Source organism: Rhyacophila brunnea, unplaced genomic scaffold (genome assembly GCF_057557595.1).
Source record: "Rhyacophila brunnea isolate RB1 unplaced genomic scaffold, BYU_Rbru_1.0 scaffold_16, whole genome shotgun sequence".
In the NCBI taxonomy this organism is placed as follows: domain Eukaryota; kingdom Metazoa; phylum Arthropoda; class Insecta; order Trichoptera; family Rhyacophilidae; genus Rhyacophila; species Rhyacophila brunnea.
The window spans coordinates 12,934,273-12,949,732 of NW_028232816.1; the positions used below are offsets into that span (position 1 = coordinate 12,934,273).

At 32.0% G+C, this 15,460-nt stretch overlaps 1 protein-coding gene and 1 non-coding gene across 2 annotated transcripts in view; one reads left to right on the forward strand and one right to left on the reverse strand.

Moving 5' to 3' along the window:
• NaCP60E (Na channel protein 60E) overlaps positions 1 to 15,460 on the forward strand; it is a 294,537-nt gene that overhangs the window by 30,270 nt on the left and 248,807 nt on the right. The gene's annotated exons all lie outside the window — the stretch shown is intronic.
• TRNAP-UGG (transfer RNA proline (anticodon UGG)) lies at positions 3,823 to 3,894 on the reverse strand. Its single transcript has one exon. It is a non-coding gene; the product is annotated as a tRNA-Pro (tRNA).

Sequence of the window (15,460 nt, forward strand, 5' to 3'; positions counted from 1 at the left end):
ATTCTATATGAACCGCATGGTATTTTTTTACTAAATTTTATTGTTGAAGATTGTTTATTAATTTTAGTATAATGATACAGTGTTGCTAGTGCGCAGAGAACTTTAATCAACTTGATAAAATAATCTGTATTCTTTTATTTATTTTAAAACAGCTACCTAACTTTAGATAGTTGCATAAAATATTATTATCAGTGTGAATCTCGGACGCTCTGCATTTTCTCATAACGTCCAGTTGAAAAACGACCTAGATCAAACGTAAAATAAATTTAGACTAGACTATATAACAAGCTAGACGTTGAAATATCTAAACACGTTTGCATCCAAATATGGTAGTATAAATAACACGAATGCACTTTGAAAATATACTTCCGGTTTTCTCCGAGTTTCATTTCGCTGCAAAAACGCCACCGGATATTGCGGAAGTCGGTAGTGTTAACAATTTAGCTTGGCAAGTAAGTAAATTTACTCGTGTTATTATTAAACAGGCACAAGACTTCCTTTTGATAATATAATAAGGTTCTTGGGAAAGCTTTCGCTGCACGAGAGCTTTCGTATGATGTCAAATATATAACACGATTTTATCGATGTTTACGTATATTTTACAATAATACAAACATACATGTTGTAATTTCCATTTTCAAATATTTTTTTTTAATAAACTGTTTCTTTGTATTCAACAAATAAGGCACAAGATTTGAGAATTTAACATTGAAAATACATCATTTTAAAACATATTCATATACACACTAGAAAAATCATTAATCTAATCCAGCAAATATGGATTCAAGTCCCGTCGGGAATCTATTTTCTCTACAAAATGATATTTTCTAATATGTATATACATGAGATGTTTTCAAATTATGTATATTCAATATATAGAATGTAACATTGTCAAATCTTGTGTCTTTATTAAAAATTATTAGCAAATCTAAGTACGTTATAAAAACTAAATAATGGAGTAATCCACGATGTCGGTTAGTAATTAAAGAATCAATTGGTACCTACCCATTCGCTGCAAAACTTTTAATTAATATTTAATCACCACATTTAAATAACATGCTAATTATATCTAATGGCCACCTGATGGGCAACGCACCAGTTGCGTTGGACTCAGCAAATGGGTTATTATACTAAAACCGATAGCCAACATTATAACGCAATTCGATTAGCATGTCATGTAACAACTACTAATTTAAATCGTTTTAATTTAGTAAGATGCCTGTAGCTGAATTGGAAAAGCATACTGGCGCGAATCCAGCAGATACAGGTTCAAGTCCCGTCCGGTGTCGTTGTTTTTCTACAAAATGATTTTTTCTGGTTCCATATATGCATGAGATGTTTTGAAATTATGTATATTCAAATGATAATAATTGAACCAAAACCATATTTAAAGATAAAAATGTAAAGCATTTGTGTTACAAGCCTCGAAGAAGATTTATATACAATATAATATCGTTATTTATGCAGCCAAGTTTTTGCTTTGAAAAGATTAAAAGGTAAAATATGCGATGATACTTAAAGTTTAAATGTGTACTTCACTCGTTTTATACAATATCGTACATACGACACACTGTCATTTTTCATAAAATTCGATTTTTTCGTTTCAATGGCTAGATAAAACAGATTTCTATATTGTGTGTTAATATCACAATCGTAGCTCTACCATTTTCCGCATAAATGGCAATAATAGTATTGATAAGAGATCAAATTGAATGTGGATCATGTCAGCAGTAAAAAGAGGTATATGCTAACATTAATTATCTAATATTAATAATGCCTGAATATACTTTATTTTTCGACTATTTATTTAAATTGATCCATGTACAATCAAAATATGGTAAGTATATACAGTGAAAACATTCCAGAATTTTACAAAATGAGTCTTAACTTTAGGTCCAAATATCTCAGGATCCATTTTGATGGACTCGATCCTTAATTATTGTGACCACCCATATAATATCATCATCATCAGCCGGGTTCAATCCACTGCTGGATGAAGGCCTCCGCCAAGCTTCTTCCAACTCTCTCAATCCTGTGTCGTTCGCTGCCACGTGTTTCTGCTGAACTTTACCAGTTCGTCAATCCAGCAGTTTTTAGGGCGACGCTGTGGCCGTTTTGTGCTCCTTGGGTACCACTGGATGACGGCATTTTTCCAGCGGCCGTCCTTTCGGCGAGCAATGTGCCCCGCCCATCTCCATTTCAGCTGTCTGGCAACGTCTATTACATCGCGTACTCCTGTCTGCTTCCTAACCCATTCGTTTCTCTTACGGTCTTTTCGCGTGATGCCCAACATACACCTCTCCATGCCTCGCTGTGTGACTCTTAGCCTTTGGACATCTCTCGTGTTGAGGGTCCTCGTCTCACAGCCATATGTGAGCACGGGTAGCACACATTGGTCGAACACCCTACGCTTAAGACACATTGGTAGGTCACTTTTGAAGATACTATTCAGACGTCCGAAAGCACTCCATCCCAGCTTTGTTCTTCGAGCAATTTCATCGTGCATGCTTCCGTCTATGGACACCTGCTGTCCGAGATATAATATAAACACAACCAAACCTCGAACAGTTTAAAATGTAGCCTATTTTTAAATGGTTTTAAATTATGAATTATTATTATCAAAAAGAATTATGGCTTCCCTTTCGTTAATACGCGTGTCGTGATATTACATAATAAAGATGTCTATCTTTTTATCGACAATAATTTACGACTTGAAATGTATAGCATAAAATCTCTAAAATTGGAACCCCGCATACGTTTGACCTTAATGTATGATGTTTTAAAAAAGTTTACGGTCATGCATAATCTTTTAGACAAATTACGATAAGCCTCATCAACCGTAAAGTATGTAATATTCCAATTATTTTGCAAATACACAGAAAGACATATTGTATTTAAATTATAACATAATACAAATCTTTAAAACTAAATATTTTAATATGGCAAAAACTATGGGTTTATAAAATCTACAATGTGATTCAAATACGTAAATGGTTGGGTTCATTTTTTTAGGGGTTTTTATTTACTTGTTATTATTCTGAAATATATGAAAATAATAATACATGCATTGATTTATAAAATTTACCTGTGACTATTTAAATGATGATTTAACGAATACAGGTGATCCGGTGATATATGAGGCGATTGTAAATTATACGTAATTGTTTTCAACATTCTATAATCAAGGTCTTGTTTTTAAATGATAATTTATTACTATTTCAAGTAAAAATATTACTATTTTTATGTTTTATTCGTCTTCTATTGACATGTCCAATACCTCCGTCAAATTAATCGCACATTGTTGTTATATAAATTGTAAATGACTGTAATATTCATTATTATGTGTATTAGTGTCAATATTGTAATGTGACCAAACGTTGAGTAAAATACTTATAACTTTTCACATACAATGGAAAATTGTAAAAACTGGTTCGAAATATTTTTTTAAATTATATTAATCCTCAGCCACTCAACTATGGCGTATAAATTCAAGGTTAGAGCAGTCACATATAACACTAAATGCATGTTTCGAAGTCTAGTAATGAAGACATTCGAATCAATCAGACTTTATAACACACACATCTGAAATACTTATGATATTGAGAATGTTATCAGACGGAAAAGGCAAATAAAAAAAACTTATTCTCAAAGCCAAACCTTCCAAAAAATTAAATAATATGGGTGGAAAAAAATAATAAAATCAATGTCTCTACTGCACGTGAGAATCTATATATCTGTCAAAAATCCATCTACGCCCCTAGTTACTGTAAAGAATTAATGTTCTTTATTTAATTTCTAACAAAAATGTAAACCAAAAAACACGGGCTCGTCCGGGATTTGAACCCGGGACCTCTCGCACCCAAAGCGAGAATCATACCCCTAGACCAACGAGCCGATTAAAATTTGTTTACTGTATTCTGCATTTATTCGTATTGCTGTTGTTGACTCATCAAAAACTTTCACTTGCCATTTGCACGAATTGCAGTAAAACTAGTAAGCGGTGTGACAAAACTACAGTTAAACTGATATAATTATGTAAAATAGGCGAATACGTAGCATTCAAGTGATATTAAATAATATATATAACGCGGCTTAAGCGTTGGAGTATCATGCTGTGGGTCTCAGGTTCGAATCCTGGGTCTGGCAAGTACACATATTCTTTTTCAATTTGTGTGTGAGTCATGGTATGGACCTAATGGGTTGAGCAAATGGCTGACATCCATTTCTCGTAAAAAACAAAAATCTGTTAATACAAACCTCTACTCTGTGGAGGCCCATATGATCCTATTAGCATCGGACATGGTCGGAAAAAACATAACAAATTGTTAATTTACGACACAAGTTGTTGAAAATCTAAAGAATAAAATGTACATACTTACAAAGTTTGAAAACACTTCAAATTATATTTATTATACCTACCTTCCGGAAAAAAATATGATGTTCATACGGACACGACCGGCATCCAATGGATTCTTGTCAATGTGCTTCACCAATAATTGAACCATATTATGCATTTTAACTAATTACGTCGAAATTGACTAGCAGTTTTTACATTTTTAAGTGATTCACAAATAGCGTTATTTTTTGACAGTCGACTTTTGTGTTTTGATTCAAAGTATCAATTACCTAAATTACTAACTGATGTCAATATTTGAATGATACAGCTTCAAATCTAGCGATTTATTCGTTGAATAACAAAAGTTATTAATAAAATTTACTTAAAAATTATTAAAAGTAACATTTTTATGTAGGACATGCATGCACATTGCGTTTAATGAAAAATAGTTTATTAATTAATTACTTTCTTTTGTGTTAACTGTGTGTTAATTGTGTTAACTGTCAATGCATGGTAGAAATGCATTGTATTATTAATTTAAGTTATTAAAACGCAAATTTTTATAGTACTTTATCTACTTTTATTAATTATATCTGGACCGGTTTCGTCCGCCTCAGAGGGACATTTTCAACTAAAAAATAATCTTCATACAACATGCATTTATCAAAACAAATTAAAAAGGTGACATATAAATAGTGCACACTAAACTTTTTCAGTCAAAAAGGTTTGTTTTCATTGCACTAATACTACAGTATGTAGATAGTGTTTGTTTGTTTTTAAAATTCAATTAAACCTAGCCTAATCCAAGCCATAACAGCAAATAGTCATTAAATATTCGTTTATCTATAAAATAAGTATGACTGAAAAGTGTGCACTATTTTTGTCGGATCGCTCATAGCATACCTAAACTATTATGATTTGGTTAAGCAGGGCTTAATTGAAGTTTAAAAACTAGCCAGTACCATCTGCAAATAACTTAGTTAAATGAAAACAAATACCTACATATGACTGACAAAGTTTAGTTTGCACTATTTATGTCAGATGTTAACAGCTACCCAGACTCCTCGCCACTAATATGAGACTAAGTAAAGGTTCTTTAAAATATATCTATGTATTGTAAAAAACCCTTTGATAGAATCTGTTACACTCGTAAGATTGTGTTATATAAGATTATAAATATAGCAGGTATAACGGAGTAAGGCAGTGTCCCAGAACGAAATCATTTAAAATACGATCAAAGCATGCCTAAAATAGCAACTCTGGATGGTATTTATTAACAAGTTAATCCAGACAGTTCTGCATCGCGCTCTTAGGAACTAACCTTTGTCTAACAGTGAGTATTAGATGTGAGTTAGAAATACTGTCACCAGTTTGCGTACTCAAGTCTCGGCATGACGTACTACAAATACTCAGTACGTGTAGCCCAATAAACTTGTTCGAAGTTCAAACGCATACGATGAGATCTAATAATCTAACAAATAATTTAGAAAAACACTTTTTGAGAGAGTATATTATAACCAATAGAAAAAATCTTTTTTTAAAGTAAGTAAGTAGTTGAAAGTAAGCCACCCCGGCCGGAAATCGAACCCTGCATCTCCCGGGTTTACGCCCCATCCGTCGCATTTGCCAAAGTAGCTTGATTTGGAAGAGCGCCGATGAGTAGGTATTAAAATTGACCAATAGTTAAAATTTGTCGCAATCAGTATGTCACGCCATAGCATATTGGTTAAATGCGACCGATGGGGCGTAAACCCGGGAGATGCAAGGTTTGATTCCCGGCCGGGGTGGCTTAATTTTTTCAAAAAAGATTTTTTCTATTGGTTATAATATACTCTCTCAGAAAGTGTTTTTCTAAATTATATATGTTCAATAATCAGAATGATATATTCTTAAACTTGTGAATTATTCGTTGAATAAAAGAAATAGTTAATAATTATCAAATATGGAGTTAGTTTTAGTTCTAGTTGAGTATGAGACTTATTTCGAGTTGAGGTCAGTCTTAAGTCACGGAATAGGTACTATTACTCGAGTATTTACGCGTTTATTTGGTTTCGTCACATCGAGTTTTTCGATTTTTAGTGTAATAATTTATTGGAACTTATATACTGATTAAATTTTATGCGTGATTGTGGAAATGGATTATAATTATATAAACAATTTGTGTAGAAATGGCTTCTAAAATTCAAGTAAGCCAAACGCTCTATACAAGTTTCTTATTTCGTATTTTTTTATACTGGTATTAAGTATACTTAGTCTTCAAAATCGACCAGTTTTCCCACCTCTAGTGGGCATGTATTAATTAAGTTTTTTTTACATTACAACATTTTATTTCGAATAATTAATTGCGGTTTCGGTTTTTGAATTTGCTTAAAGTAAGGTTATCTAACCTGGATATAATAACTCGTTTAAAAAATCCATTAACAGTAAAGTTTAATTAAAGAGCCGGTCGTACATTGTGAAGAAGTGAAACGTAATATGCAACTGCTGAAAATAAAATCGGTTCGCTGGAAAAAAATCATCCCCGCCTTTGTAGAGAGAGAGAGCAAAAAGCCTCGAGGAATCCCCCGGCGTTGTTGAACGGATGGAAACAATTCGCCGGCGGGTGTAGTAATTATTTCGCGTCGATTTTTAGGCGTCGTTTTTTAATTGCGACGGAAATTCGATTCATTTTTTAGTTTATTTATTTATACTTTTCTCTTCTTGATTGTTTATGGTGACTACATACCTATGCCACCTAAAGTACACCCATCTTTACTGCGATAAAGTCTGGTAACAAAGGCTCAATACTAAACTCTTATATATTATTATCTGTGGCGTTATGGCATAAATTGATATAAACTTTGATAGGCTATTAAAATCAGAATTAAATGATATTCTTTTAATTCTTTCAGTAATTGGTGCCTCACACATCTGGATGCAACTAAATAATTGTACTTTGGTATATTTTACATAGTTAAGCTGCAAATGGTGGTTTAACATAACATGTTTTGCCACCATATACATAGTTTTATACCTCCTATATAATAATGACAAAGAGTTTGACATACCATGTAAATTAATTGTTAAATTTAAATTAAATTAGATAATTCGAAAGGAATTCAAAGTGGCAGCTGGAATAAGTAGCAAATAGTAACATTATAGCACTAACAGGGTGGTGTTCAGTTTATCTTTTGCCATTAGAAATAGCTTGGGAGAATTTTATCGTACTGTCATAATAATATGATGTCCCAAGTTTCAGAGTATGTGGTTGGGCCAATGATGGTCGTTTTTTACCACGTACTTCAAATACTGAGGTATTCTCACAAGACCATGTGACCAGCAGTTATGGGTCATCAATCGACTGTGATTGTAGAATATTGAGTTACACTCAGTAACTTCAAGACAGCGGACGCGCCTAGGCTTGTTAAAGCTAAGTCTCTATCGTACCGTGATCTGATACGATACGACTGAAGCCGTGTTAACCATTGAGTGACTCATCACATGACGACGTCCTGACCATTTTTGATGAATTTATATATTGTAAATAATATTTTTACATACGCAAGACATTTTCCTTTGGCAGTAATATAAATATTATGATGGGAATATGTACCAACTTTATAAGAAGACTTTTGGTGAATTTTTCTGTACTTTACATGATACACTTTTCTTAATAATTATAGTTACCAGCATATAATTAACATGAATTTAGATATTATTTCGATGATTCTTGGATGTATTTTCCACCTTGTCATAAATAAACTAATATATCATTGGACGACTTACTACTAAACGAATAATCCTAGACTCTTGTTAGCAGAAGTTTTTCTCGTTTTTACTAGGCCACTATTTATCAGTGTTCTCACCTCCCAGTGGCGTTGTCTTAATTAAAAAGAGCTGGAATAAATGCACACGACCGAGCGTGCGGTGCGGTGCGCCACTGGTTCTATAGTACAGTCAGACACAGTGACTTATGTACGTATTTCATAATCGAACTGGAGAAATATCATTCACGCGGAGATGAAATTGTTCTAATTGATATATTATCATTGATATTAAAATAAATAAAATTAATATCACGTGACAGACTTTCAAATTTTCATATTGTGCTTAATACAAATAAAATATACATAAACATTTGTTCCTGATTTATGTTCTAAAACTATTTATTGACGAAAAAAACGTTTTCAATCGCTTGATTTTATTTTTTTTATTAATATATTTAATATAATTCGGAATTGTCTCAGAATCTTTTTTAAAAAAATATGATGTTGGATGGGACTGCATCTAATTTCCGCCAATGTATTTTATCAATTTTTCTAATTGCGTCCCACCTAATAACGATGAAATTAACATGCAACTGAAGGGCTTTACAAAGTTTGTTAATATAGTCGACTGAATTTTGTGGGTTGAATCAAGGTAGTAAGTTACCTTGATTAACTATTAATTATTAATTATGGTCATGTATTTTCCAAAAATGTTTTTTTTTCTAGTGGGTATATACATAAGATGTTTTAAAATGATGTATGTTCAATATATAATATGTTAAATTCTCTAATGTTAGGTCTTATTCATTGGAAAAAAAATAGTTTATAAAATGTTCAATTCAATTCAATTCAATTTATTTTTTAACACATTGTGGACATTAAAAATTATAAGTTGAATTCGTTTACAACATTATCGTAGAGAAGAATAAAAAGGTAAAAACAGCGATAAAAATGAAAAACACTACCCAGAATGGCAGAATTCTCATTTTATACCTCGTATAAGTCGAAAAATATATGTTAGCCAAATAAAGATCTCTTCTAAATTGCAAACTGCAGTATTTAAGCATACCTAAGAGAAAGTCAGTTGCATAAAGCTACGGATAGTATCCATACAACCTCAAGTAAAGGAGTCTCAAGATTTTTTTCTGAATCTTATCGACCATAAAGCCATACTTCAACTGATGCGGTGCCCAAACAATAGACCCACTTCCAAGCCTGCTTTGAGCTAAAGAATTAAACAAACGTTTTAATACCGTAACATCCAAAAAGACCCGGGAAGTACGCATGACGAAGCCCAACATTTTAAGCGCCTTGTTACAAATGGTAACTGTAAAATATTACATTCTCAAATCTTGTGTCTTATTTGTTGAATAAAAAAAATATTTTAAAATGTTTATTAAATTTAATGTTCTTATGTAGTTCTCCGTTTAGAGGAAGACAATCCTAAGTCTTAAGATTCCCATATGTAATTTTGTATAAAGTATAACTTTTAATACAATTCTACGATAAAATTTATTTATTTATTTTATGTTGGTGACTGTAGTCTCTAGTCGCAGTACCTACCTAGAAACTTCATATGTTCTCATTAGCCTTAGCTCGGGTTTTAACACCACATATAAAAATAATACAGTCGTTCTGCATCTGTTTTACTACCGCCGTAAAACCTTTGCTTTCAGTGCATCTATTACGCACATAGAATAATTTTCTGGATACTGTAAAATATCTCCCAGATTTTTCCAGAAAATATATACAGTATAATTAATAATAATACAACGAAATATAATCGTAAAGTATATGCTTTCGGAAATTCGAGATTTTGTATTAATACTACAAGTGTTTGTCTGCAAATGTGATCGAGGTAACAGAGAGTTGGGTCGTATACAGCTATATTGAACTAATCGTTATTTGCATTTGTTTGTAAAATTGAGTTCCCCGACCATGTGCAATCCTAATAAGATTATATTATGGGCCTCCACAGAGTGGAGGTTTTATACATATATAACAGATTATGTTTTTACGAGAAATGGATGTTAGCCACTTGCTGAACCTTTTAGTTCCATACTCTGACTCATACACAAATTGTAAAATAATATGTGTAACTTGCTACCCAGGATTCGTGGACCCCTCGACGCTATGTGCTGACGCTAGCCGCGCGGTCATCGTGGGTGTGTTAAATTGAGTTATAAAATATATCAGTAGATTTTAAAAATATATACAAATTGTACCTACACCGTAAAACAGTGAAAATTATTTCGATAAATGAATCTTTTCCGTTTAAAAATACATTAAAATGTCGTTACATTCAATTTTTTATACATGCAATATATCGTGTAATCTTATATTAGATAGCCAGTATCAGACACATTCGATTATCCAATATAAGGAACTAATTTTTCGCAACAATAACAAACTCGAGCACTCTAGCAAGTGCAAATACGTTAAGACTAAAATTTGGAGATATCCTGACGACGGTTAGGCATCAAGTATCTATTATTTGTTTATTGATTCAAACCACAGATGCCAATTGACAATATAAACACAGCACTTTAGCTGTACAAATACTAGTGGTTGGGCCATTTATGGTGGTCGTCATTTTTTAATTTCCCACCTACCTCAAATTCTTATTTATTATTGTCGCAAGACCAGACGACCACCAGTCACGTGTCATCAGTCGACCGTGAGGAAGTTAAATTTAGTTACTTCAAGACAGCGGACGCGCCTAGGCTTGTTAAAGCTAAGCTGTCGTTAACTACAGAGTGATTCATATAAAACGCATCTGTTCGACCTTCGTTGCGCTAAATCTGATACAGTTTGAGCAAACATCGTGTCTATCATCTATCCTGAACTTACCATCTCTTCATCCCAAAACCTAGGTGAAACCGTGAGAGTGACATTCCGAACCGTCTGTTTACCAGTGTGTGAGTACGTTAACACCGAACCAGCTCCAGCGCCAGACCTCTCAATGTAAAATGTTAGTGCCTGGCATCCTGTTTAAACCACCCCCTCCCTTAGATCCGTAATCCACAAGCATATTCAAATTACAGTCCACTACAAAAAGTGCAAACATTTAGTTAATTATTACAATATAATTAGGCACAGTTACCGCGCGGCTTAAGCGTCATGGGTCCCAGGTTTGAATCCTGGGTCTGGCAAGTACACATATTGTTTTTCAATTTGTATGGACCTAATAGGTTGAGCAATTGGCTCACATTGGCTGACATAAATTTCTCGTAAAAACAAAATCTATTAATACAAACATCCACTCTGTGGAGGCCCAGCCCATATGATCCTACTAGGATGGGACATGGTCAAAAGAAAGAAAAAGGAAATAAGGTAGGACGTAGGTGGCTGAATCGGTGAAGAACAATGGCCGGAATCTAATGAATTCGGATTTGAGTCCGGACTATACTGGTAATACAGGTTTAATTCCCGTCGGGTGTCATATTTTACAACGTTTTTATTAGCTCGTATTCTTATTTGTCCGGTACAAATCTTGCAATCGATTTTTAACTAACTTTCCGACTAGCTAGATAGACATTTGAAACTTTTAGAATATATCAGAACACGATGCCAATGCATTCTTTTAATACTTTTAGCCATCTTTAAGTAGAATTCAATTCATTTTCAGTTAATTCTGTTTTGTATGATAAGTTATTTCGGAAAAAATCCGTAATCCAATCCACTATTATTGGTGGGTCCTAGCAACTAAATTATTAATATAATATACGTGCGTTATTATGGAAATCAAAATGACATTTAAGTATTCTTCATTTGTTTGTTTGCTGCAAAATATGAAAAAAATGATTTGTTGACAAATGCCTTATTTGTCCTAAATTATTAATACATAGAATTGTCAAGTTTATATGATTCAACAGAAAATTTAAAAACGTGGTATATAAAAAGTTCTTTTTATATTGTAATTATATTAGTTATAATCGTGAACATATTTTTACGCAATGTTTTTAGCGTCTGTTTGTTTGTTTTTTATTTACTTTATATCAAGTACAAGTTTGAGCATATTGAGCATAATAATTCAACAGAAAATTTAAAAACATTGTACCTATATAAAAATTTCTTTTTATCTAGAAATTTTTTCAAAAGAGTTTTGTTTTAGTAGTAGTCGTATTATCTGAGGTGTTTTCAAGTTATGTATGTTCAGTATATAAAAAGTTCCGTTATCAAATCTTGTGAATTATTCGTTCAATAAAAGAAATGGTCTTTCATATTTGTTTGCGAACGAAACATTAATGAGAAAAATTGATTATTAAAGTATATGGAACCAGAGAAAAAATCGGCCCATGTTTTACTTTCACGTAGAGATATGCGATGAAATGGCGTTTTATTCATTTAGATAGCGTAACACAAATATATATTGCTTTTAGCCGACTCACAAATGAGCGACAAAAATGAAAATTGTATTGAAAAGAAAATCGGGAATCATAATATTATATGATCGTCGATATCGCATGAACCGAAATAAATAGATGATTAATCACCTGGCGGCCTGGTGGGAGACTAATATTATATGAAAGACTTTTATTTGTAGCAATGTTGCCACCCGTAAATAGAAAAAAAAATACTGGAGTGTTAATGTTATTTATTATTTATTTAGAAAAAAATAGTGTTCTGGTATTACAGAGATTGCCAATACACCATAATTCGTAATAAATGTAAAACATAAAAATTGATTACAATTAACAACCAACATAACAATTAAGTATAAGAGAAAGTAGAATTCCTATGTATTTTTTTCGAACATGTCCGATCCTAATAAGATCATAAATGGGCCTCCCTCGCTGTCGGCAACTATTGTGTCTAAACGTGCACATCTCTACCCACACCTCACTTCACCGCTCTGGTCAATTGGCCTATTCAATCATGTCATATTAGAAAAAAATGGAAAGGTGTATAAAATGTAAATAGTTGTATCGTTCGAATGATAATAGTAAAAGAAGTTTAATAATTGTAATGCACAATTATTAAACATGGAGTGCCAACTAATTCAATCAATAAAACATGAAATATTTAGTACTATTAATCTCACAGCGTATAAGATTCGGCTTTCTGCCAACTTAACCCTGTGTAAAGAATGCTTTATAAATCATTTATCTACCTCAAATAAAATGTCATTTGTAAACTCGTTGAAATATTAAATTATAATTTTTGGGCGCCTTAAAAGTTGTGTATTTACAAATTAAATATAACAGTATAAAAATAAGAACACAGCTAATCGTGAAAAGTGTTATTTAATTACACACAAACAATTTACATTGAAATTTAAAAATGATACGGAAACATATTAAAATTCTAATACAAATTTGAGAAGCGTTCACTTGGTACAGTACATTAGAGTTTTTGTTGTAAGATGGTAATTATTACTTAGCTTTAAGTGTGATGGCTGGAATCTCATCTTGTCTTCTACCTTCCGTCCGAAGGGAAGAAGCGCCATTCTGCGTTGAAACTGTTTCTATTATGTTAACCGAGCACGTCCGATCTGAACTGAATCTAATCTTGGAGAGAAATCTTCTGGGCGGAAATAAGTTATTTGTTGATATGACGCTTTCAAAAAGGCGGGAAGAAACCTCATTGGCCTATTTTTAACCGTCATTGTTTTAGAAACAAGGTTGACACATACTTTTAACAAGGTTGTGCCAAATTTATTGTTAATTAAATTAACATTATTTATTTAAGTCTGCGTTTGAAATGTAGACATGTCACGTGAAATGTAACATGACAATCATCTAATCTGACGGTATAGGATTATAACTAACCTAACCATTCGGGATTAGTTTTTGAGTTATAAAAAAAATATACCGATAATTAATACGATATTTTGTACTCCGGTACCATGGCAATTGTCAAAATCCTGACCGAAATGTAAATACACCCAGAGACATTTTTTATTATTATTAGTATATCAATGATTTACGAGTTATTTTTTTTGTTTCGTGTCATTATTAAATTAATATCTTTGTCGCTATGATTTGCAACCTGCCGCCATACGAGTGAATTTTATTTTTTTTTAATTTAAGTCAACCAATAGGATGAATCGCAGAGAATGAGTATAAATATAATAAAGAATATAATAATAATAATTATGTGATGGTCCCAACTCCCAATTAGGGATTGCAATACCGATATTTCAAAATGTTCAATTATTATTTATAGATACCGAAATATCGGTTTAAAAAAATCCAAAATACCGGTATTTTCGCTATTGAGAAAGCAAAATATGCTATATTATTAAATACGTTTATGTTTTTTCTATAATTTAGTGTATAAGATTAATGCAACTATTCCCAATCATTCTATAACTATTGATCCAACGTTGATAGTACATGCAACAAATAATGTTAAATTTGTTTTCTGTACCCGGATTTATAGTAAGTATTTGTGCATTTTAGGTTACTATAAAATAGTGTTTTAAATAGATTTTAATAGCTATAGTAGGTATATATTATGTGTTTTGACGAATACCGGTATTTAATAATAAATACCGAAATACCGGTATTGATATATTCATTCGGTTTTGCAATCCCTAGTCCCAATAACAGGCGGATACAAAAAACGCAATAAATCAAATTACATTTGATCAAATATTCATAATATAAGCTATAAGCTTTAAAAAATATAATAATTGGTTAATTATTAATGAACGACTGACTTATCTTATTTTTGGTGAGAAGTGAATAACTGTACCCATTTTCTCGTAAGAAACCCGCAGTTATCAAAACAGACTCACTATTTTCAGTTTTAATTTCCATCAAAACTTTTTGAATCTTCTCCGTTCATTTGTGAGTGGAAAAGAAGAAGAATATTAAAATGGAGCAAAGTTCTACGATTGCCTATTATTCATCCATTCCATCTCGACTCGAGCGGTGAAGACTAAAACAAATTTACTATTCAGAATTCTTTGAATATTCATGCTTGATAAAACTAATAGTAGCATAGCTGCTAAACTGAATTTTTATGCTGGGAATATGCTTTATAATAATCCTTATTACTGAAGAGACTTACTAGAATTATATTAAAACCTTATTTAATTTTAGTATATAGTTTTAATATACAGCATATTTTAATGGTTTAATAAGGATTCAAGATAATAATTTATGTTTAATATTTTCAAATTCCATGAATAATAATATACATGATGTAAAAATGTAGCAATTTGGCGCCTGTACACGTGCATGGATTTACTGGTACCAATAGTGTGTTTTTTAAACTATCTCGATAATAACTATTTACACGTAAAAGTGCTGACTGTCTCTCCGACCTCATTCTTTAAGCGTAAACGAGACGCAATGTTAAAGGTTCTATTTGACAGGTTCTTAGATAATCGGTATACGTCATAATTTTCTGTACGGCGTAGTTTGTATTT